This window comes from Hypanus sabinus, chromosome 20 (assembly GCF_030144855.1).
Source record: "Hypanus sabinus isolate sHypSab1 chromosome 20, sHypSab1.hap1, whole genome shotgun sequence".
NCBI classification, from domain to species: domain Eukaryota; kingdom Metazoa; phylum Chordata; class Chondrichthyes; order Myliobatiformes; family Dasyatidae; genus Hypanus; species Hypanus sabinus.
In genome coordinates this window covers 3,822,834-3,845,084 of record NC_082725.1, presented here as the reverse complement: position 1 = coordinate 3,845,084, position 22,251 = coordinate 3,822,834, and the positions used below count along the sequence as shown (strand labels likewise).

Here is a 22,251-nt window from a genome sequence, read left to right as displayed (position 1 = left end):
CTAATTCTCATTAATTGTACTTCCAAAGATGTCTAGATTTTTATAGACTCTTTTGGACATTTGCCACTAATGATAATTTCAATAAAAGTTGCTCAATGTAGAGCACGGATTCTTTTGAAAGAAAGATTTATTTGTCACATGTGTATTGAAATATTGAAATATGCAGTTAAATGTGCAGCTTGCGGCAGGTCAGATCAGTGAGGTTTGTGTGGGGCAGCTTGCAAGTGTCGCCAATGTCGCATGCCCACAACTCACTAACCCTAACTTGCATGCCTTGGACTGTGGGAGGAAACTGGAGCACCCAGAGGAAACTCACGCAGCCACGGGAAGAACTTACAAATTCCTTACAGACAGATCTATCAAACTGCAGCTCGTTGCTATATATTGCATAACCTATATAAGTAACTGTACAAAAAAATTAGATTCTTTTCAAAGGTGCATTTAATGTCAGAGAAATGTATACAATGTACATCCTGAAATGCTTTTTCTTTGCAAACATCCACGAAAACAGAGGAGTGCCCCAAAGAATGAATGACAGTTAAATGTTAGAACCCCAAAGTCCCCCCCAGCTCCCCTTCAGCAGCAGCAAGTGACGATCCCCCTCCCCCCACCGGCAAAAAGAAGCATCAGCACCCCCACCGAGCTCTCAAGCATGAGCAAAGCAACAGCAAGGACACAGACTTGTAGTACCCAAAGACTACTTGTTCACCCGGTATTCGACATACCACAGGCTCTCTCTCTCCCTAATAAGGGAGAAAGAGGTGTCTCTGTTTCACAGCGAGAGGGGAGACATAACAAACATCTCGCTGGTTTACGATGATAAAAGTCCATTGTGTCACTTTTTCTGAGATCTCAGGTCTCTGGGCACACAGCCAGAGATCTTCCATCTCCCACGATGCATTGGTCTTCTGCCTGGACACCGACCTCTGACCCCCCCCATCTCCAGAGCGACGAAATCTTGGTCCACCAAAGGTGAGTGAAGCCCTTAGGCCGAGCCCATTCAACATCATCCATTCATGAAACCCCGAGAGTGGGTCTCATTCCAGCAAAGAACCGTAGTTACCATGCAACTCCAGGTCACGGTCTGCAAAAGAACCCTGAAAAGGAAAAATAGAGATGCTAAAGATGGAAATAGATCAGTTTCACCATTAGGTGCCAATAATCCACCAAAGTGCTTAAGTTTTAAAAAACCTCTTTTTTCAAAAGACAAACAGTTTCAGCGTGCTTTTGGACAGACTTCTAGCTGGAGATAGAAGGTTACCTGTAGCAAGGAACCTTGCTTGAAATGAAATGGTTGACACTTTGATGGCTGCATGGTGTTATTTCTGATCCACTGTAACTCAGAACAAGTTTGCTTGTGTCATTAACAAAAAGCAAGTGACACATCAGAAACAAAGCCTCTCTTTGCTCCTGCTGGGGTCGTTTGTTTGTCTGCTATATGCTGCCTTGTATGGTGTGGCTGATAATGGTCACATGACCTTTGTAAAATTTTCTACAGAGGTGGCTGGCCATTGTCTTCTTCTGGGCAGTGTCTTTACAAGATGGGTGACACCAGCCATTATCAATAAGCTTCAGAGGTTGTCTGCCTGGTGTCAGTGGTCACATTACCAGCATGAAGTATCGGTGTGCAGAATAACATTCGGTAGTTAAGGATTCAAGACTGGAAAGGAAGCGGGATAGAAACCAGAATAAGAAGGTGGGGGAGGGGAAGGATTACAAACTGGCAAGTGATGGGTGAAACCAGGTGAGGGGGAAGATGGGTGGGTAAGAAGGAGTGTGTTGATATGAGAAGCTGGGAGGGAATTGGCCTAATATCACTGGCAAATGTTGTGAAATTGGTTGTTACATGGCAACTGTACAATGTAGTACAGAGTAATAAAACCTGTAAATTACAGTGAAGTGTATATGTTAAAAAATTAAAATAACTGGTGGAAAAAGAGAAAAGTAGTGAGATAGTGTCCATGGGTTCTCAATGTCCATTCATAAATCTGATGGCAGAGGGAAAGAATCTATTCCTGCATCATTGAGTGTGTGTTGTCAGTCTCCTGTACCTCCTTCCCGATGGTAGCATAGAGAAGAGGGCTTGGAGATAGGAGGAAGAGGGGAAGGGATGAAAAAGAGGACCCTAATAGGAGAGGAGAGCAGGCCATGGATGAAAGGGAGGGAGCAGGAGCACCAATTGGAGGTGATGAGAAGAGAAATGGGGGCGAGGAGTAACCACAATAGGGAATGGAGAAAAGCATCAAGGGGGGGGGCCCTTCTTTCATTCAACCCAAAATACTTTGCCGATCTTGATGCCAATTTATATTCCCCTGAGAATCATCCCTATCCCTCCATTCCCTTCACTTTAGTGTGTCTGTCTAAAAACTGCACCAATCTGCCTGTTTCCACGACCACCCCCGGTAACCCCTTACAGGCATTGACAGGCATTGTGTGTAAAAAACCTTGCCCCTCACATTGCCTTTAAATCTCACCTCTTTAACATTTACCTTTTCTCTTTTTACCATCATGTTTTTATGCACCACTGTTCCAAGACACCAACAAAAGAACTGCATCTTCCTGCCAAAAGAGTTTCTGAATTCCCATGTAGAAGACAGTTTCATCAAGGCTGTTGTCGTATTTGCTTGTGTTTCACACACAACTGCTGATTTATGAAATCCATTTACACCTGCAGAGGTGGAATTGAAAGCACATTTCATTTAGGTACATTTGCTACCCAGATGTGCTCATGTTAAATCCGAGTACTTGCTAAGCCTGGTCCTAGGGTTTAACTCCCTTCAGTAAGGCTGCCTGTTGGAACAAGTATCGAGCTTCAAGTTATTTCTTGTCATTCTTCAGCACATCAGAGAACAAAGTGGTTGTTATTCGCAAACAGAGAAGTGCCCCAAAGAATGAATGACAGTTAAATATTAGAACCCCAATGCGCACCCCCTAGCTCCCCCCCCATTGCCAAGCAGCAGCAAAGCAATGACTTCCCCCCACCCCCACCAGCAAAAAAGCATTGGCACCCCCCAAGAGCAGCAAAGCATCAGTAAAGACACAGAGCTGCAGTACCCCAAAAACTCCCGGGACGCCTGAGTCAGGGGTGCGGTAGAATTGGCTCGTCCCCAGAGGCAGGAAATTCCGGAATCCTGAAGGTACGCTAGTCTTCCAGGACACGTCCTCGGTATATCAAAAAGTAGACGCTCATGAGGCCCTGAGAGCGGGACACTTTCAAAACCTTATACCGACTCTGATCTGTTTAATTCACCTTTAACAGCATCAAAACATGTAAAAAATTACATAATTTTATCACGTCATATAAGTCAGTGATAATAAACCTGATTCTGGTTTAGATCCTGGATCAGAAACTTTCACTCAGAAATATTTGGTTGATGCTGTGAACTGGAGTTGTACTGTTGTCGATGTTGACCACAGACTGCTAAAGCTCACCCTGTGTGTATGTTCACTGTAGGATGAATGCAGGCACTTCCATTTCTCTGCCTTTTTCCCGGAATACAGGGATTTTTTTACTATTCATGTTTCCTGAATGAGACTCCATTGAATCTGCTTCAAACACTCTGCTGTGCAATACAGTCCAGATGCTGTGGGTAAAAAAAATCCTCATGTCACCTTTGGTACTTTTGCCAAATGTATTTGATCGCGTCTGGATCTTGACCTTTCCACCACCAGAAAAAACAGTTTCTCTCTGCTGTGTCTAGACCTCTCGTTATTTTGAATGACATGACACATCTCTTTCCAACCTTCTCTGCTCTAAGGAGAACAGTCCCACCTTCTCCAGATGTTGAACAACAAACATGAAATGCTGGAGGAACTCAGCAAGTCAGGCAGGGCAATAAACAGTCGGTGTTCTGGGTTGAGACCCTTCATCTGTGACATGGTTAGCGTAACGCAGTTACTGGGATCCAGGTTCAATTCCCACAGCTGTCTGGACGAAGTTCGTATATTCCCCATATGAAATTCTGGTTTCTCTGGAGTTCTCCACATTCCAAAAATATACAGGTTATTATGTTAATTATTAACTGGTCACATGGGTGTAATTTAGCAGCACTGATTGGCATTGGAAAGGAAAAGAGAGGAAGCCAGGATTAGAAGGTGAGGGGGAGGCAATAGGTGAAACCAGATGAGGGGGAAGGCAGGCAGGTGAGAGAGGGGTAGGAATACAAGCTGGGAGGTGATAGGTGAAACCAGACGAGGGGGAAGGTAGGCAGGTGAGAGAGGGGTCAGGTGTACAAGCTGGGAGGTGATAGGTGGAAGAGATAAAGGGTTGAAGAAGACAGAATCTGAGAGGAGAGGACAGTGAACTGTGGGAGAAAGGGAAGAAGGAGGGGTACCAGAGGGAGCTGATGGGCAGGTGAGAAGAGAAGAGGAGAGAGACTTTGCGTGTGATGTCAATCCTTTGATCACATATTTTGGGCCCTCTCCAGTGGCTTGAAATGGACTGATATGAAGTGAATTGAAACCCTGTCTCTTTTAGATCTGGGCATCATTCGCCTACACAAACATTCTTTGATGGGTTCCCACCCTTCCAAAATCAGTCCATAAGGGTGTGGCAGTGACTGTCGGTGGCCTGGTCTTCAGCAGGACAGTTCCATGGCGCTGAGTAAAGTAACAGAAAGGGAGCTGCAGATGACCCGAAATGTTGACTGTTCATTTCCCCCCGTAGATGCTGCCTGACCTGTCCTTCAGCATTTTCTGTGTGTTGCTGTGTCCAGTGAGCTGGGCTCTTTCCTGATACCTTCCCTTTGACCAGCGTGTCCATCCTGCCCCACGTTGCAGGGATGTAGGGGTTGGCTGGTTAACTGGCCATTGTAAGTCTCCCCTAGTATTTGTGGAATGGGTGCAGGGAGGAAGGTTGATGGGATTACTACTGCCCGAATGGAATTGCCCCAGGAGCCGCTGCAGACTATGTTAGAACCTAGAACAGAGAGTACAACATAGGACAGGCCCTTCAGTCCACAATACTGTCCCAACCTCTACTTTTCTGTCATCCATGTGCCTATCTAAGAGTCTCTTAAATGTCCGTAATGTATCTGTCTCTACCACCCCTGACAGGATGTTCCACGTACCCATACTCTATGTAAAATCATCCCTCTATATACTTTGCTCCAATCATCTTAAAATGATTCCTCCCTTGCATTAGCTACTTCTGCCCTGGGAAAATGTCCCTGGCTGTCTCCTTGATCTATCCCTCCTATCTTGTACTTCTCTGGAAAGTCACCCCTCATCCTCCTTCACTCCAAGGAGAAAAACTCTTGCTTGTTCAAACTATTTTCGAAGAGCCTCTGAATACAGAAACAGGCCCCTCAGCCTATGAAGTCGCTGCTAAATCTATTATTCTGGACCTGCACCAGGGCCAAAGCTGTCATTGTAAGATGTGCTGTCTGATCCCGACAGCATCCTGGTAAATCTCCTCTGTACTTCCACTTTCTTCCTATAATGAGATGGCCAGAACAATACACAACGCCAAGTGTTGTTTCACCAGCGTTTTGTAGAGCTGCAGCATTACCTCACAGCTCTTGAATTCAATCCTCTGATTAACACAACTTATGCCTTCTGAACAACACTATCAACTTATGCAGCAACTTTGAGGGATCTATGGATGTGGACTCTATGATCCCCCTGTTGCTTTACACGGCTAAGAATCCCGTCATTAACCCCGCATTCTGCCTTCAAATCCGACCTCCAAAGTGAATCACTTCACTTCTTCCTCGGTCGAACTCCATCTGTTGTGAAGACACATGGAGATACGGTCTGTATGAATAGATGGCAGTTTTGAGATGGTTCAGTGCCGAGAAAATAAGGGAGACTGGATGACTGGATCTGTAAGATGCACTAAGGGAGAGGCCAGTGTCCAGCTGGAAGACAACAAATTCAGAGATGGTAGAGAAGGAAAGGGGGTGACTTCTTCAGGACACTCTCAGAGTGGAGAAACAACACATTATGTTCCGTCTGGGTAGCCTCCAACCTGATGAGATAAACATTACACGAATATTATTCCCCTCCCCCTTTCCTCTTCTATTTGCCAGTCAGGCCTCTTACCTCTTCTCCTCTCCTTTTGTATCTTTTGTTTCATGGGAGGGGGTAGAAGAGAGAATGACCAGAGTGGGTGGGCTCTTTGATTATGCTGACTGATTTACTGAGGCAATATAAGGGAGGCGGGTTTCCTTCTCATCTCTTCAGCCCTTCACCTCCCCGGTGCCCTTCCACTTTCCATTTTTCTCATAGTACACTGTCCTCTCCTATCAGATTCCCCCTTCTCCAGCCCTTTATCCTTTCCCCCTATCTCCTCCCAGCTTTGTCGCCCCCCCCCCCACCCACCTGGCTACACCCATCACCTTCTACTTGTTCTCCTTCCCCTCCACCACCCTCTTGTTCTGGCATCTTTCCCCTTCCTTTCCAGACCTGATGAAGAGTCTTGGCTCAAAATGTCAACTATTTAGTTATTCTCACAGATGCTGCCTTACCTGCTGAGTTCCTCCAGCATCTTGAAGGTATTCTCTTCCACGGACTTTGTTTACACTTCTCACTGCCTCAGTAAAGTAGCCATAAAATCAAAGATCCCACCCAACCTGAACATTCTGACTTTTTCCTTTCCATTGGGTAGAAGATACAAAAGCCTGAAAGCACGAACCAGCAGGCTCAAGGACCGCTTCTACCCCACTGTTAGAAAACTTCCAAACAGTGGATCCTTGGTACAAGAAGGTTCTCTCTTGACCTATTATCTACCTGCACTGCAGTTTCTCTGTAGCTGTTACACTTTATTCTGCATTCTGTTATTGTTTTAACTTGTTCTACCTCAATGTGTTGTAATGATTTGATCTGTACAAACAGAATGGAAGATGAGCGTTTTCACTGTATCTCAGTACATGTGACAATAATAAACCAATTTACCAGATGGGGGCTGCAACAACTAAATGTAGAAATTTGTAGTTGTGCTCACCATCTTCTAACAGCTCAGTACAGTAGATATAGTAGGCGATGTTACTCAGTGTATTATAATATTAATTGTCTGTGACCAGCAGATGGCTGTATCCAACTTTATACTTATCAATCAACACCTCAGTGAGCAGGGGTTTATATATAATTGAACATTTTATACTTATCTTATATTTTAAGTTACTCATTTAATATTTTACAGATTATTCTAAGTCATGTTCTGCCAATACAGCAAAGAGAGGGAACACACAAAGAACTGGTGCAGGGCAATGGTTATTTTATGAATGGGTTGGAATTCCACCAACTGGACCATGCCCTCTTGCCATTGCTACCATCAGGGAAGAGGTACAGGAGCCCAATGATACACACACAATGTTTTAGGAACAATTTATTCCTTTTACCATCCGATTTCAGAATGGACCATGAACCCAGAAATACTCCTTTTGCACTGTCTAAATGTATTTCTTATTACAACTTGCAGTAACCTTTTTATGTATTTCTGCCACAAAGCAGCAGATTTCCTGATGTACATTCAGTGGCCACTTTATTTGGTATCTCCTGTACCTAATAACGTGGCCACTGAGTGTATGTTCATGATCTTCTGCTGTGGCCCATCCACTTCAAAGTTCGACGTGTTGTATGTTCGGAGATGCTCTTCTGCACACCACTGTTGTAATGTGTGGTTATCTGAGTTTTTATCACCTCCTGTCAGCTTGAACCAGTCTGGTCCTTCTCCTCTGTCCTCTCTCACTAACGAGGTGTTTCCCTGCAGAACTGGATGGGTTTTGTTTCTCACACCATTCTCTAGAGACTGTTGTGAGTGAAAATGCCGGGAGAGCAACAGATTCTGAGATGCTCAAACTACCCTGTCTGGCACTCAATGCATAAAAGCATGCAGACATGGTCACGAAGTTCAGTTGTTGTTCAAACCAAACATCAGAATAGGGAAGAAATGTGATCTGAGTGACTTTAACCATGGAATGATTATTGGTGTCACACAGGGTGGTTTGAATGTCTGGGAAACTAGTGGTCTCCGTGGATTTTCTCTGGAGTTTGTAGAGCATGGTGTGAAAACCAAAAGAAAAAAATTCAGTGAGTGACAGTCCTGTTAATGAGAGAGGTCAGAGGAGAATGGCCGGACTGGTTCAAGCTGACAGGAAGGTGAAAGTGGTAATGGAAGGTATGTTAGTAATTATAAATCTGACTCTGAAATGCAACAGTACTGTTGTCATTGTTTTGGTACAGAATGAGCCTGTCTCAGAATAAACTTAAGGCTGCAGTAATCCTTTGAGGGGTGTCTTAGGTCAGGTTCTTAATGAAATGAAGGTTAAGGGCAATGTGATGGCCCGAGTACTCTACATTGTCGGGTATAACAAAAATAATGAATTTACCATCCGTTCCTGTATTGTACGTAGGTGTCAGTCTGCGCTCTCACAGTGCCCCCTGCCTTATTGGAATAATTTAGAACTTAGAACATCACAACAATACCAAAATACCAAGAGGAGGCGAAGAGTGGGAATAAAGGGAGACTTTTCTGGCTGGCTGCCATTGACTAGTGGTGTGCCACGGGGGGGTGTGTTGGGACTAATTTTTTTTTTACGTTTTATGTCAAGGATTTAGATGATGGAATAGATGGCTTTGTGGCCAGGTGTGCAGGTGACATCAAAATAGGTGGAGGGGTAGTTAGTTTTGAGGAAGCAGAGAGACTACAGAAGATGAGAGAGATTGGGAGAATGGGCAAAGAAGTAGCAGATGGAATACAGGGTCAGAAGTGTATGCTGTTGCACCTTGGTGGGAGAAATAAAAGCTTAGACTCTTACAAAGATGAGAAAACCTGCAGATGCTGGAAATCTGAGCAGCACACACAAAATACTGGAGGAACTCAGCAGATCAGGCAGCATCTATGGAAAAGAGCAAACAGTCGGCGTTTCGGGTCAAGATCCTGATGAAAGGTCTTGGCCTGAAATGTCGACTGTTTACCCTTTTCCATAGATGTGTCACAACCACGGATTTGGCAGCGCAGTAGATACGACAATTGCACTCGTGAATTTGCACGTGTCAGCTAATTATTATTTAATCCTGGTGGTATTTAACCATACATTTCGTCATAATGCTTGTTGAGACTTGGATAGAGCATAGCAATGTTTCACTGCTGTTTTGCATTCAGCCTTGCCTGAGATATTGGACTTTCAAATCAACTGAAGACTAGTTTAATGTCCTTTTCAGCTGCAGTGTTGGCTTCGTTTTCCTTTTGAGAGTTTTACTTAACAGCTCTGTTTGGCCTAGTGTTTATTGTTTTAATTTCCCTTTAACACTGTTCATATTAAAGCCTGTGCCCCATCGCCCTGCTTCAATGTCTCTCACACTGCACTTGGGCCGTATCCAAACCTGGTGACACAATGCTGCTTTACCTGCTGGGTCCCACTAGGATTTTCTATGTGCCACTATTATAAAGCAATGTCGAGGCCTCACTTGGTATATTGTGAGCAGTTTTAGACACGTTATCTTAGAAAGGATGTGCTGACATTGAAGAGAGCTCAAAAGAGGTTAACAAAATGATTCCAGGATTGAAAGGCTCACCATGTGAGGAGTGTTTGATGGCTCTGGTCCTGTACTTACTGGAATTCAGAAGAATGAGGGAGAGATCTCATAGAAACCTATCACCTATTGAATGTTGAAAGGCCTCGATAGTGTGGAAGTAGAGAGGAAGTCTATGATGGGCAAGTCTAAGACCAGGGAACACAACCTCAAAACAGAGGGAGTTCCATTTAGAATGGAAATGAAGAGGAATTTCTTTAGCCAGAGAATGGTGAATTTGGGGAATTTGTTGACACAGGCAGCTGTGGAGACCAGGTCATTGAGTATATTTAAGGCAGAGGTTGATAGATTCTCGATTGGTCAGGGCAAGAAGGGATATGGAGAGAAGGCAGGAGGTTGGGGCTGAGAGGATGAAATGGCAGAGCAGACTTGATGGGCCAAATTACCTAATTCTGCTCCTAATCTTATAATACCATATACTATTGAATGACAGCTGAAGAGAGTGCAGAGAAAAACTGGGATTTGAGATATAAAACATTGCAGTTGCTATAAATATAGAACAAAGAACACTATAGCACTGTTCTGGCCCTTTAGCCTACAATATTGAGCTGACAACATTCCAACCCTTTCATCCAACTTAGCCCTAACTACCCCTAATATATCTGCCTCTACCACACACTTTGTGTAAACACCTACCTGCAATTTTGCTCCAATATTTTCATCCAGTCATTTTCCCTTTCTCCAGTTTCTTTTGCAATCATACAAGGCCTAATTTGTATGAACTTACTAGTCAGAAAAAAGATGAAAATCTACCCCAAACGTTGGTTGTGAGTCTTTGGACTTTTAGAGGAGTCTGTGCCATGTAAACAGGCATCCATCACACCTGGAGCTGAACACAGAGCAACTCACACAAGATGCCGATCAGGTACCATCAATGGTGGGGAATAAACTGTCAACGTTTGAGACCCTTCATCAGGACTGGAAAGGAAGGGGGAAGATGTCAGAATAAGAGGGTGGAGGGGGGAGCCAAAGAAGGGCAAGCTAGAAGATGATGTGAGGCCAGGCTGGGAAGTGGGGATGGGGGATGAAATGAGTAAGTGGAAAGGGCAAAAGGCTGGAGAAGAAGGAATCTGACAGATGAGGAGAGTGGACCAGAATTCAGGAAAGAACAAACAATCAATACTGAAAAGATATAAAAATCAGAGGCAACACACACAAAATGCTAGAGGAACTCAGCAGGTCAGGCAGCATCTATGGAGCAGAATAAATAGTGGATGCTTAAGCTGAGGCCTTTCATTAGGACTGGAAAGGAAGGGGCAAAAGGCAGAATAAAAAGTTTCAGGGAGAGTGAGGACTAAAACCAGAAGTTGGGAACTTAGTAAGAAATACTGGAATTGCTGAGTTAAAGATTAACTTGATTTGTCCCATGTACATCCAAACATAGTTTGCATAGTTTTATGTCAAATCAAAATAGCTCACAATGTCACCAACCTAACATGGCAAAGCTGACTAACACTAACCCGTATGTTATCGGTGTGAGTGAGGCAACTGGTGCACCCAGAGAAAGGCCACGCAGTCGCAACAGATCGTACAGACTCGTTAGAGATAGCAGCAGAAATTGAACCTCGATATTCACTGCCTGCTGTAAAGTGTTCAAATTCCAAAGTAAATTTATGAAAGAATGATCAAATTCTTATCAAGGGATGTATATGTCACCATTTCCCACCTTGACTGTCATTTTCATTTACGTTGCACTGCCACGCCGGTTCACACAGGGAACCATCAAACTTCAACGTTGACGTACTTTCCACTTTTGAAAAGTGCATTGCCATTGTCCTGATTTTAGTCCACGAACTCAAGGACTTGCTAATGGAAATAATGTATTAAAACATTTACACGTTGACAAGAAAATTACAGAAGGGACGTTTCCAGCTGGTTGCAGTCGTTGCTGGCTACACACTCAGCAAACGCTGACTTAGCCCACCAATGTTGCTTAAAATGAGCGATCGGATGAAATTGCCAGTGAACGGGAGCAGGTGCTAATTGTCCCAGCTGCTGTCACAGCGAACCAGCTGGAAACCCCGTCACTCTTCGGCAGACAAAAGACCTTGATCGTTGATACATTCCTGATTAAAGTGACAAGACCCGTGCTGTAACATTTCCTTCTCTCCCCACCCTGTTAGAACATAAAACAGCAATGCTGGGTTGAACCAATGAATTTAGTAATCAAATGGCCAACTAAGCTAATCCCTTCTCAATGTCAATATTCTTCCATTTTCCTCGTTCATCTGCCTACCCAAACATCTTTGAAATGCCCCTAATCCAAGGGTCCCCAACCTGCAGCCCACAGACCCCCTGGGTAATGGTAGGGGCTCATGGCATAAAGAAGGCTGGGAACTCTTGTGCTGATGTATCTGCCTCCACCACCTCAGGGTTTGCACTCCAGACACCCTCCCATCGCTGTGTAAAAAACTTGCTCCTCCTATCTCCTTTGAAATTACCCCCTTTCACCTTTATTGCACGCCCTGTGGTATTAGACATTTTAACCCTGTCTATGCTGCTGGTAATCTGATAAACCTCTATCAGATCTCCCCTCAGCCTCCTCTGCTGCAGAGAAGGCTCCTGAGTGTGTTCTCTGACTTAGTATAAACATGCCAAGGATTAACCAGACTAAAAACATCCCTGCTGCATCCAGAACAAATAATACCAAGCTGCAAAGACTCAGTAGGTCAAGGGATGTGTTGAAATTTCGGTTTGAGAGTTGCACCAGTCTCGACCTGACACGTCCCCTTTTGATCCCACGGATGTTGCTTGACCTGCTGAGTTCTTCCAGCGGTTTGTTTTTGCTCCAGATTCTAACACCTGCAGTCTACAAGGAACTGCTGAGAGTTGTGGACACTAATTCATATTCTTGATTTGCTTATCACATGTACATTGAAACACCCAGTGAAGCGTGTTACTCGTGTTAGCAGACAGCTCAAACGAAGGATGTGCTGAGGGCAGCTCGCACGTCTTGCCACACATTCTGGTGCCAACATAGCATGCCCACAATGTTCGGCTGAACAAAACAAGCAGTGGGCACCATGGTAGCTTAGCAGTCCGTGCAACGCTGCTGTAGCTCGGGGCGGCCTGGAGCTTAGAGTTCTATTCTGGCACCGTTCTCGAAGAGGTCTGTACATCCTCCCTGAGGAATGCTGGGGTTTCCCCAGGCACTCTAGCTTCCTCCCACAGTCCAACGACGTACCAGGTAGGTTAATTGGTTATTGTTAATGATCCCATGACTAGGTTAGGGTTAATCGGGTTTGTCGGGTGTTGGGTGGGCAGTGTGACAGTGTGGGCTGGAAGGGCCTTTCCCACACCGTAAATAAAGAAATGAACACAGCAAGCAACAAAACAACCTCAGTAAGCTCAGCTCTGAGCATCACGGAGACCAGCTTCCCCTCCGTGCACTCTGCCTTCCGTAAAGCAGCCAGCAGAGTCAAAGACTCCCCAACTCCATCGAGCAGAAGGTCTCACCAGACTCGTGGACAGTTTCTAGCCCACTCGTATCAGACTATTAAACTGTCTCCTAGTGCGATGAGATACTCTCTTGACCTCACACTCCATCTCGTTATGATCTTACACCTTATGGTCTACCCGCGCTGCATTTTTTGAGTGACTGTGACACTTTACTCCATACCCTGCTTTACCTTATTCTACCTCAGTGCACTGTGTAGTGATCTGATCTGTACGAACAGTTTGCAGGATAAGTTTTCCACTGTATCTCAGTACACGTAACAATAGTAAACCAGTTCCAGTTCTAATTCCTGTGTCTCAGGGATGCATCTTGAGTTGAGCATGCAAATATGTGTGCCATACTTAGAAAACGTAGACAGGTCAGGAAAACCATTTCCGAGGTTCTGTGAACATTTGTGAATACTATCAGTCTGAGCGTTTGCACCTTGTGCCTATCCCACGTTGCACAGCAGCAGAACAATGACTCTTCATTTCAATCGTTGGCTGAGACTTTATAAGGCATTGATTGGACCGCACTTGGAGTATTAACATGGGAAGTTTGTTAGAATATCATGGTCATTGTAATGTATATGAGTGTATTTGACTTTCTGAAAAGCATTAGATATTATTTAAGTTTTTTGGGGATAGGGAACTGAGTGGGTATACTTCGTGTCTCTCTTGTCCACACCAACTCAGTAAGCAGTAGTAACGCATGGTAGTGCAGTCTGACAACCACCATTAAACCTTTCAACAAGAAGTACTTGAAGTATTGTGAGTAGTTTTGGGCTCCTTATTTAAGAAAGGATGGGGTGGCTCTGGGGTCAGTCCGGAGGAGGTTCATGAGTAAGCTTTTGGGAATGAAAGGGTTAATGCACGAGGCACGTATAATGGCTCTGGGCCTGTGCTTGCTGATGTTTGGAAGAATGAGGGGGGGTCTCATTGAAACCTATTGAATATTGAAAGGCCTAGATATAGTGGATGTGGAGAGGATGTTTCCTATAATGCAGGAGTCTTAGTAAAGAGGGCTCAGCCTCAGAGTAGAAGGACAGAGTTAAGGAGGAATTTCTTTAGCCAGAACGTGGTGAATCTGTGGAATTCATTGCCACAGATGGCAGTGGAGGCCACACCATTGGGTATGTTTAAAGCAGAGGTTGATATTCTATGAAGGTTCTCAGTCATCCAGGTCATGGTGTATCAAGCAGTATAAATCAAGGCATTTGGACGCTGTGTTGTCTAGAAGACAGTTTGCCACTCATCCGAGAGCCTTCTTCAGTTCTGATCCAGTGTGGATAGTCTTCCAGCTTATAAACTCCGAGTTGTTTAGAGGTCTAGAAATCACATGAAGGTTGTTCGAGTTGTAGAGGTAATGAGAGGGTCATTAGTCTTACCTTTGCATAATGGAGGTGTGAACTGTTGTGGCGACGGGGGGGGGGGGGGGGAGGCGGGGTAGAGATGTCAGGACTGAATTGTAAGTAGCTGATAGGTGGTGTTGTACCCCACCCCCTCTGTTCAGGGATCCTCGTCCACTCCAAGGATCCTACACCCAAACATAACCAGAGTAATATTGTACATACTATCCAATGCAATGCACAGATCTGTGTATCAGTGAGACAAAACAACCACATCTCAGACGAATGGCCCAACGTAGGAGGGCTAGCACCTCAGGTCAAGACCCAGCTGTATATCTACACCTAGAGGACAAGGGACACTCCTTTGATGATAACAACGTGCACATTTTGGACAGGGAGGTCAGGTGGTTTGAAAGAGGGGTTAAGGGAGCCATCTTTGTCAAACTGGAAAACCCATCCCTGAACAGAGGGGGTGCAGTACGACACCATCTATCAGCTACTTACAACGCAGTCCTAACATCTCTGCACCAACATCTCTACAACAGTTTACACCTCCATTATGTCAAGGGAAGACTAATGACCCCCTCATTGCTGCTATGACTCTTGACGACCCTCAGATGATAGCTATACCTTTACACAACTCAGAGTTTATAAGCTCGAAAACTACCAATGGTTGGGCCATCCGTTTGTAAAATGTTAGTTTTGTCTCGCCGATATACAGATCTGTGCAGTTCTCTTGCATTGGATAGTATGTACAAGTTCCCACCCTGGGTTGGAACTGAAGGAGCCTCTCGGATGAGTGGCGAAACATCTTCTAGACAACTCAGCAAATCCAGTTGCCTTTGTTTACTACTGCTTGATAGGTTCTTGATTAGTAAAGATGCCAAATGGTTACAGAGAGAAGACAGGAGAATGGGGTTGAGAGGGATAATAAATCAGCCATGATGGAATGGCAGAGTTGACTCAATAGGCTGATTGGCCTAATTCTGCTTCTATGGTCTTATGTCCTCTGGAGATTTGTACCAGAGTTTATGCAGCTGGTGGAAGAAGAAGACAGTGAAAAATATTCTCACTCTCAATATTAAGGATCCTTTGGAGAATTTGAAATAGAATTTCAAGACTCTTGGAGGACTAGATATAGGGAAGGTGTGATGGACCAGAACAATTTACTAGCAATTTGAGAATTCTGAGATTAATATATTGGTGGATTGAAATCCACTGTAGGTTAATGTGCACGTAGATGAGTGCAACTCAGACAAGTGGGACTTGCTGTGGATTAGGTATAGTAGGTAAATAATAAAATGCCCACAGAGTGTATGTTCATGGTCTTTTGCTGCTGTAGCCCATCCACTTCAAGGTTCGACGTGTTGTGCATTCAGAGATGTTCTTCTGCACACCTGTGTTATAATGCGTGGTTATCTGAGTTACTGTTGTCTTTCTCTCAGCTTGAACCAGTCTGGTCATTCTGGTCTGACCTCGCTCAATAACAAGGCGTTTTCACCCACAGAACTGATACTCACTGCATGTTTTATTTGCTTTTCACACCATTCTCTGAAAACTCTAGAGGCTGTTATTCATGAAAATCCCAGGGAGGGCAGTAGTTTCTGAGATACTCAACCCACCCTGTCTGGCACCAACAGTCAAAGTCACTTAGATCACATTTCTTTCCCATTCTGATGTTGGATCTGGCCAACAACTGAATCTCTTGACCATGTCTGTATGTTTTCATGCACTGTGTTACTGAGCTGCTGCCATATGATTGGCTGATTAGATATTTGCATTAATGAGCTGTTGTACAGGTGTATCTAATAACTGAGTGTATAAGATTTACTTTATTAATTTTCCTTAGGTAAACAGAAGTGCAGATACAATCAGAATCAGGATGAGGTTTATTGTCACTGTTTTATATGATGTGAAATTTATTCTGTGGCAGCAGAACACTGCAAAGATATAAAATGGCTGTAAATTACTGAATAAATCGTGCAAGGAGAAGGAATAATGAGGCAGTGTTCATGGATTCATGGTTCATTCAGAAATCTGATGAAGAAGTCATTTTGTTTTAAAACTAAAAGTATTTAGGACTTAAGTTTGCTTACAGACTAAATTTAGCAATGAAATGAATTTTAAAAGAGTTTTGACTGATCTTAATTCTAATACACTTGGTGGAATACCTTGTCGGGGGCACGGGTGCTGTGCTGGACACTGTATCAAATGGCAGGTTATCAGCTGATTTTAAAGGACAAAAAATTAGCTTTATTTGTCACATGTACATCAAAATATACAGTGAAATGCATTGTTTACGTTGACTAACGCAGTCTGTGGATGTGCTGGGGTGCACCATGCCTTCAGCACCAACGTAGCATGCCCACAAGTTAACTAACCCTAACCCGTACATCTTACGGAACGTGAGAGGAAACTGGAGCACCTGCAGAAAACCCACGTGGTCACACTGAGAGCAAACAAGCTCCTTACTGAGAGACAGAGTAGCAGGAATTGAACCCGATATACTAACTGCTACACTGCCATTTCACCCTGCTCTGGGGAATATAATAAGGTAAAAATTAAGCATACTTATCCTTCAGGATACTTACCCCATCACCCAGGACATGCCCTTTTCTCATTGATACCATCAGGAAGGAGGTACAGGAGCCCAATGGCACACTCTCGCTGAGTCAGGAACAGCTTCTTCCCCACTGCCATCTGATTCCTAAATGGGCATTGAGCCCATGAACAATACGTCACTACATTTTTTATTTCTAATATTTACACTACATATTTAATTTAATTTAACTATTTTATATTTATTTGTAACTCATTGTTTTGTTTTCTCTGTTGTTATGGATTGCATTGTACAGCTGCGCAAAGTTAACAAACTTCACGATATTTGCCGATGATATTAAACTGGATTCTAATTCCTAAAGCACAGTGAGGAGGGCTAACGGAATTGGGTTCCTTTTTATTTTTGGCAAACAATTTAATTGAAGATTTCAGAATTTTAAAAGTAGTTGCGGAAAAAATCTAATCTAGATAAAAAATAATCCTTCTTGTAAACACAAGTTAAAAAAGACTGCAATGTTGGAATAGTAAGAGGAAGTATGAATTTTCTTTTAAACAGACGTGAAAGATTGAATTAAGTTCAGAGCCTATTTAAACTGATGATATAATTATCTCTGGGAAAGTGGGTATATTCCTGTAGAGAGGTCAGCTGAGAGATATGTTGTGTTGTTAGATAGATAATCACCAATTAGGAATGAATAGGATAAAATATATTTTATCTCAAGGGTATCTTCTTGAAGTAGGATAAAACTTGTTCTAATTACATTCTAGGTAATAAGCAACCCTTTAGTTCCTGTCAAAGTGTGTTTATATTTGCACAGGGAGCACGGTGAGCTATTTGCATTGTCACTAATTAATATGTAGTTATTTTTACATCAAATATTTATGTTAGGCATAATGCAGTCCCGGGATGTGACAATAGTTGTTTACCAAAAAGTTTTGATTTTGATGGGATTCTCCTTGTCCTTAAGCAGATGTAGGACGGGCCAGCAGGAAAACATGACTACTTTACTGAAACCCTTAAATACTTTTTCTCAGTAGCCCTTTGGTTTGAGGAGGTTGGATTTGTTTATTATCAGCACATGTACTGAGATAGATGAGTGGCGGGGTGGAGCTACATCTCTACCAAAGGAGGTGGAAAGTCCTCTTTCCCTCCTTTATCCTGAAGGTCACCCTTGGGCAAGGTGTAGCACCTGCTTAGCCCCTGATCAGGGTCATGTGAAGCCATGGGAGCAGGTGGTGGATGGTCGTACGAGCAGCCGGTGCAGATCACAAATCCTGGTTATGTGACCACTGACACCAGGCAGACAATCTCTGAAGAGTATTGATAATGGCTGGGGTCACCCGTCTTGTAAAGACACTGTCCAGAGAGGATAATGCAAACCACTTCTGTACAAAAATTTGCCAAGAGCAATCATGGTCAGGGAAGACCATGACCCCCGTGTTCATATGCATGAGCACATAAAGCTCAAACCAAGATAGAGTGAAAAGCTTGTCTTGTATACAGAACAAATCATTACACAGTGCGTGAGGTAAAACAACACAACACAGAATAAAGTGCAAAAGCTACTGCGGCAGTGCAGTGCAGCTGAACAATGAGGGGCAAATCATAACGAGGCAGATTGTGAGGGCAAGAGTCCATCTTGTCATTCAAGAAGTCTAGTCAGTATTCTGATAACAGTGGGCTAGAAGCTGTCCTTGACCACTGTGCGACGTTGCTTTCAGGCTTTTGTATTTTATACCCAGTGGGAGAAGGGAGAAAAGGGAATGTCTGTGGTCTCTGGGGTCTTTGATTACGCTGGTTTCTTTACCAAGAAGTGTAGATAGAATCCATGGAGGGGAGGCTGGTTTCTGGGAGGTGCTGAGCTGTGCCCACAATTCTTCAGTGCAAATCAATTGACATTTAATTGTCATTTAACCATGCATGAATACAGCCAACAGAGACAGCGTTACTACGGGTCAAGGTGTAACGCACAGTAGAGCATACGCGAGATAACAAGCAGAAATGGTATCACAAACATGGAATAATAGAGTCCCAAAATTTGTGCCATCAATCCACAGTCGACCACAATAAAGCCTGTCTCCCACTGAGCAAATACTGGTGGGGGGGGGAGGTCAGCAACTCCAGTATGGGCACCACACACTGCCCCTGGTGGAGTGCCCAACCCCGATGCCCCCCTCCCCCGGTGACACTGTGCCTCAAGGCTCAGTCCACATACATACAAGACGACAAACCCATGTAGAAAATATCAGTTAAAAAAATACACATAATATGTGTGTCTATAGTTCAGAACTCCCAACCCATTCACAACCACCTGTCGATCACAATAGGGCGCACTGGCCCCAAATCCCGCTAGGCCACACCGCAGCTTGAGGCCCCGAGTCCACCAAAATCTGATCTGCAGTTGGCAACGACAGAGTTTGTCTTCTGTCAAGTGAAGCCCTGGGAAGGCAGGAGCGATTCCGTTCTGGACACTGCGCCACCCTGCCCCGGTGAACGGCAATGGTTTTGTCCCCTCACTCTAGGTGGCTGGACACAGGCTGGAGGCCTCACTAAGCCTGAGGCCAGGCAGCTCTCCTCCCATCAACCCCTGCACCTATCCAATAAACCAGCGAATCAAACCTGCGGCATACCAGATTAACAATGTCCAAAAGGATCTTGCGAACACAAGAAAAGCGAGCATGACAGCCACTCGCTGTTGGACGGTACACCTCCATCAACTCAGGCCGCAGCACATTGCATACCTCCTTCATTATCTCTGCCAGCAGGCAACTTGCTGATAGCATTGACCTGCAGCCCTTTAAGTTCTTAATATACAGCAGGATCTTGTGTTCACTGTCAGTGTGTTTACATAGAATGGTAGCAGCTGTTGTTGACCCTGTAGACCAAACACGCCACTACCTTACTCTCTGCAGTTTCTTGCAGTCTCTTGCAGAGCAGTTACCATACTAAGCTGTTATGCATCCAGACTGATGCACCATCAATAACTCTCTCTGAGACATAAAGGCGAGATATCGGCTTTTATTGACTGGAAGAAGGAACAAGCAGTGAGTGACCACCATACTACATCCTGGAGACTGAGAGTCCGGGCTCAGGCCTCAATCGCCTTTATACAGGGGTCTGTGGGAGGAGCCACAGGAGCAGTCAGCAGGGGGCGTGTCCAGACAGGTATATGTAGTTCACCACACAGGCAGTTCTCTATGGTGCATCAATAATAATTGGTAAGAGTTGACAGGGAGATGCCAAATTTCTTTAGCCTTCTGAAGAAAGTGAGCTTTCCTGACTTTGGCTGGACTAGGACAGGATATTGGCGATATTCACACCAAGGAGTTGAAGCTCTCAACCCTCTCGACCTCAATACAGGAGCACGCTCACTGCTCCAGCTTCGGAAGTCAATGACCATGCTGACATTGAGGGAAAGGTTGTTGTCATGACAACATGTTCAGAAGTACATTTTTCTATCCTTCCATTCCTCTTTTGCACTCTATTTGTTTTTTTCGTAACTTAATTTTTCTTTTACGTATTGCCCTGTACTGCTGCTACAAAACAAATTTTATACCCATGTCAGTGATAATAAACCCGATTCTGACCCTGCCTTTGCTGGAGTAAAACAACATTCCATCATGTTTAAATTATGATAATAACCCCAGTTTGAATTCTGAAAAATACTTAGCCCAGATGGCGGGTGTGCAAACTCATTGCCTGAGAGATCAATAAGGACTGAAACCTAGACCACGTGCAAGTTCAAGTTTATTGCCATTCAGATCTACACCATCTGATCCTAGACTCCCCCACCATAGGAAACATCCTCTCCACATCCACTCTATCTAGACCAGGGGTGGCCAACCTTTTACATTCCATGTGCCAACGTTTTCACGCACAAGTTCAGATGCGCCATACAACTCTTGTACTCCCATTCAATTCTTGTAAAAATATGTTAATATAGACATATTTAGCATTTTTACGTGATATATTGATTTAATATAAAAACAAGATAAACATTATTTACCTTAATGAGACTTTTAACAAATGTAGTTTGTCTTCTTTTGATTTCTTCCTTTTTCTTAATCACATATTCTTTCTGTAACTCAGACCCAAGCACTAGCTTCAGTTTTCCTTCTATTTCAGTCTGATGTTGTGTTTTATTGTGTCTATTAAGATTATGTCTTCTATTATGTGAAAAAGTGGGTGGGTCTCATCAGCAAGAGTGATAAGACAGCTTACAGAGAGGAGGTGCAGCAGCTAATGAACTGGTGCAGAGCCAACAACTTGTCTCTGAATGTGAACAAAACAAAAGAGATGGTTGTTGACTTCAGGAGGGCACGGAGCAACCACTCCCCGCTGAACATTGACAGCTCCTCGGTAGAGATCGTTAAGAGCACCAAATTTCTTGGTGTTCACCTGATGGAGAATCTCACCTGGTCCCTCGACACCAGCTCCATAGCAAAGAAAGCCCAGCAGCGTCTCTACTTTCTACGAAGGCTGAGGAAAGTCCATCTCCCACCCCCCATCCTCATCACATTCTACAGGGGTTGTATTGAGAGCATCCTGAGCAGCTGCATCACTGCCTGGTTTGGAAATTGCACCATCTTGGATCGCAAGGCCCTGCAGCGGATAGTGAGGTCAGTTGAAAAGATCATTGGGGTCTCTCTTCCTGCCATCACGGACATTTACAGCACACGCTGCATCCACAAAGGAAACAGCACAGAACAGATGCTTCTGGCACACTGAGTTGTACTGGCCAGTAACCCAGCTGTTTAACCCTCGCCTAAGCACAAGACAATTTACGTTTGTACAATGACCAGTTAACCTAATTGTCGCATTTTATTGAAATGATGTCATACAAGCTTTGCAAAGTCAATTCCATACAAATTATTACCATACATGGCCAACAACTTCTAGGTCCTCAGCAAGATAGATTCACATCATATCAGAATCTGACGCAGAAGTTACTATAAATTACAAAATAATTAAATAGTGCAAAGGGAAAGGAATAGCAAGGTATTGTTCATGGGTTCGTAGACCATCAGCGATGCATCTGGTCTGTGTTGCTAACTTTGTTGCACCTTCAGGTAATGAGTTGCACACACCCAATGTCTGGGTTAAATGTTTTTCAGAAATAGAATCATGTTTATTATCACCTATTTAGACATTGTGAAATTAATCACTTTGCACAGCACAGTGCAAAAACATAAACAAAGAATTCTAAAAGGAATGACGAGGCTCAGTTCATGGGTTCATTGTCCATTCAGAAATCTGATGGCGGAGGGGAGGAAGCTGTTCCTGAAACATCGAGTGTGGTTCCTCAGACTCCTGAACCTCTTCCCTGATGGTAGCAATGAGAAGGGGGCACGTCCTTTATGGTGAGGGTCC

General features: G+C 44.0%; 1 protein-coding gene and 1 long non-coding RNA gene across 6 annotated transcripts in view; one reads left to right on the top strand and one right to left on the bottom strand.

Moving 5' to 3' along the window:
- Positions 1 to 22,251, top strand: part of LOC132378234 (zinc finger protein 385D-like) — a 452,746-nt gene that overhangs the window by 10,371 nt on the left and 420,124 nt on the right. The window lies entirely within an intron of this gene.
- LOC132378235 (uncharacterized) lies at positions 696 to 11,051 on the bottom strand. Its single transcript, XR_009506930.1, has 3 exons — positions 10,174 to 11,051; positions 2,490 to 2,668; positions 696 to 1,097 (listed from the first exon to the last, which is right to left on the bottom strand). It is a non-coding gene; the product is annotated as an uncharacterized LOC132378235 (long non-coding RNA).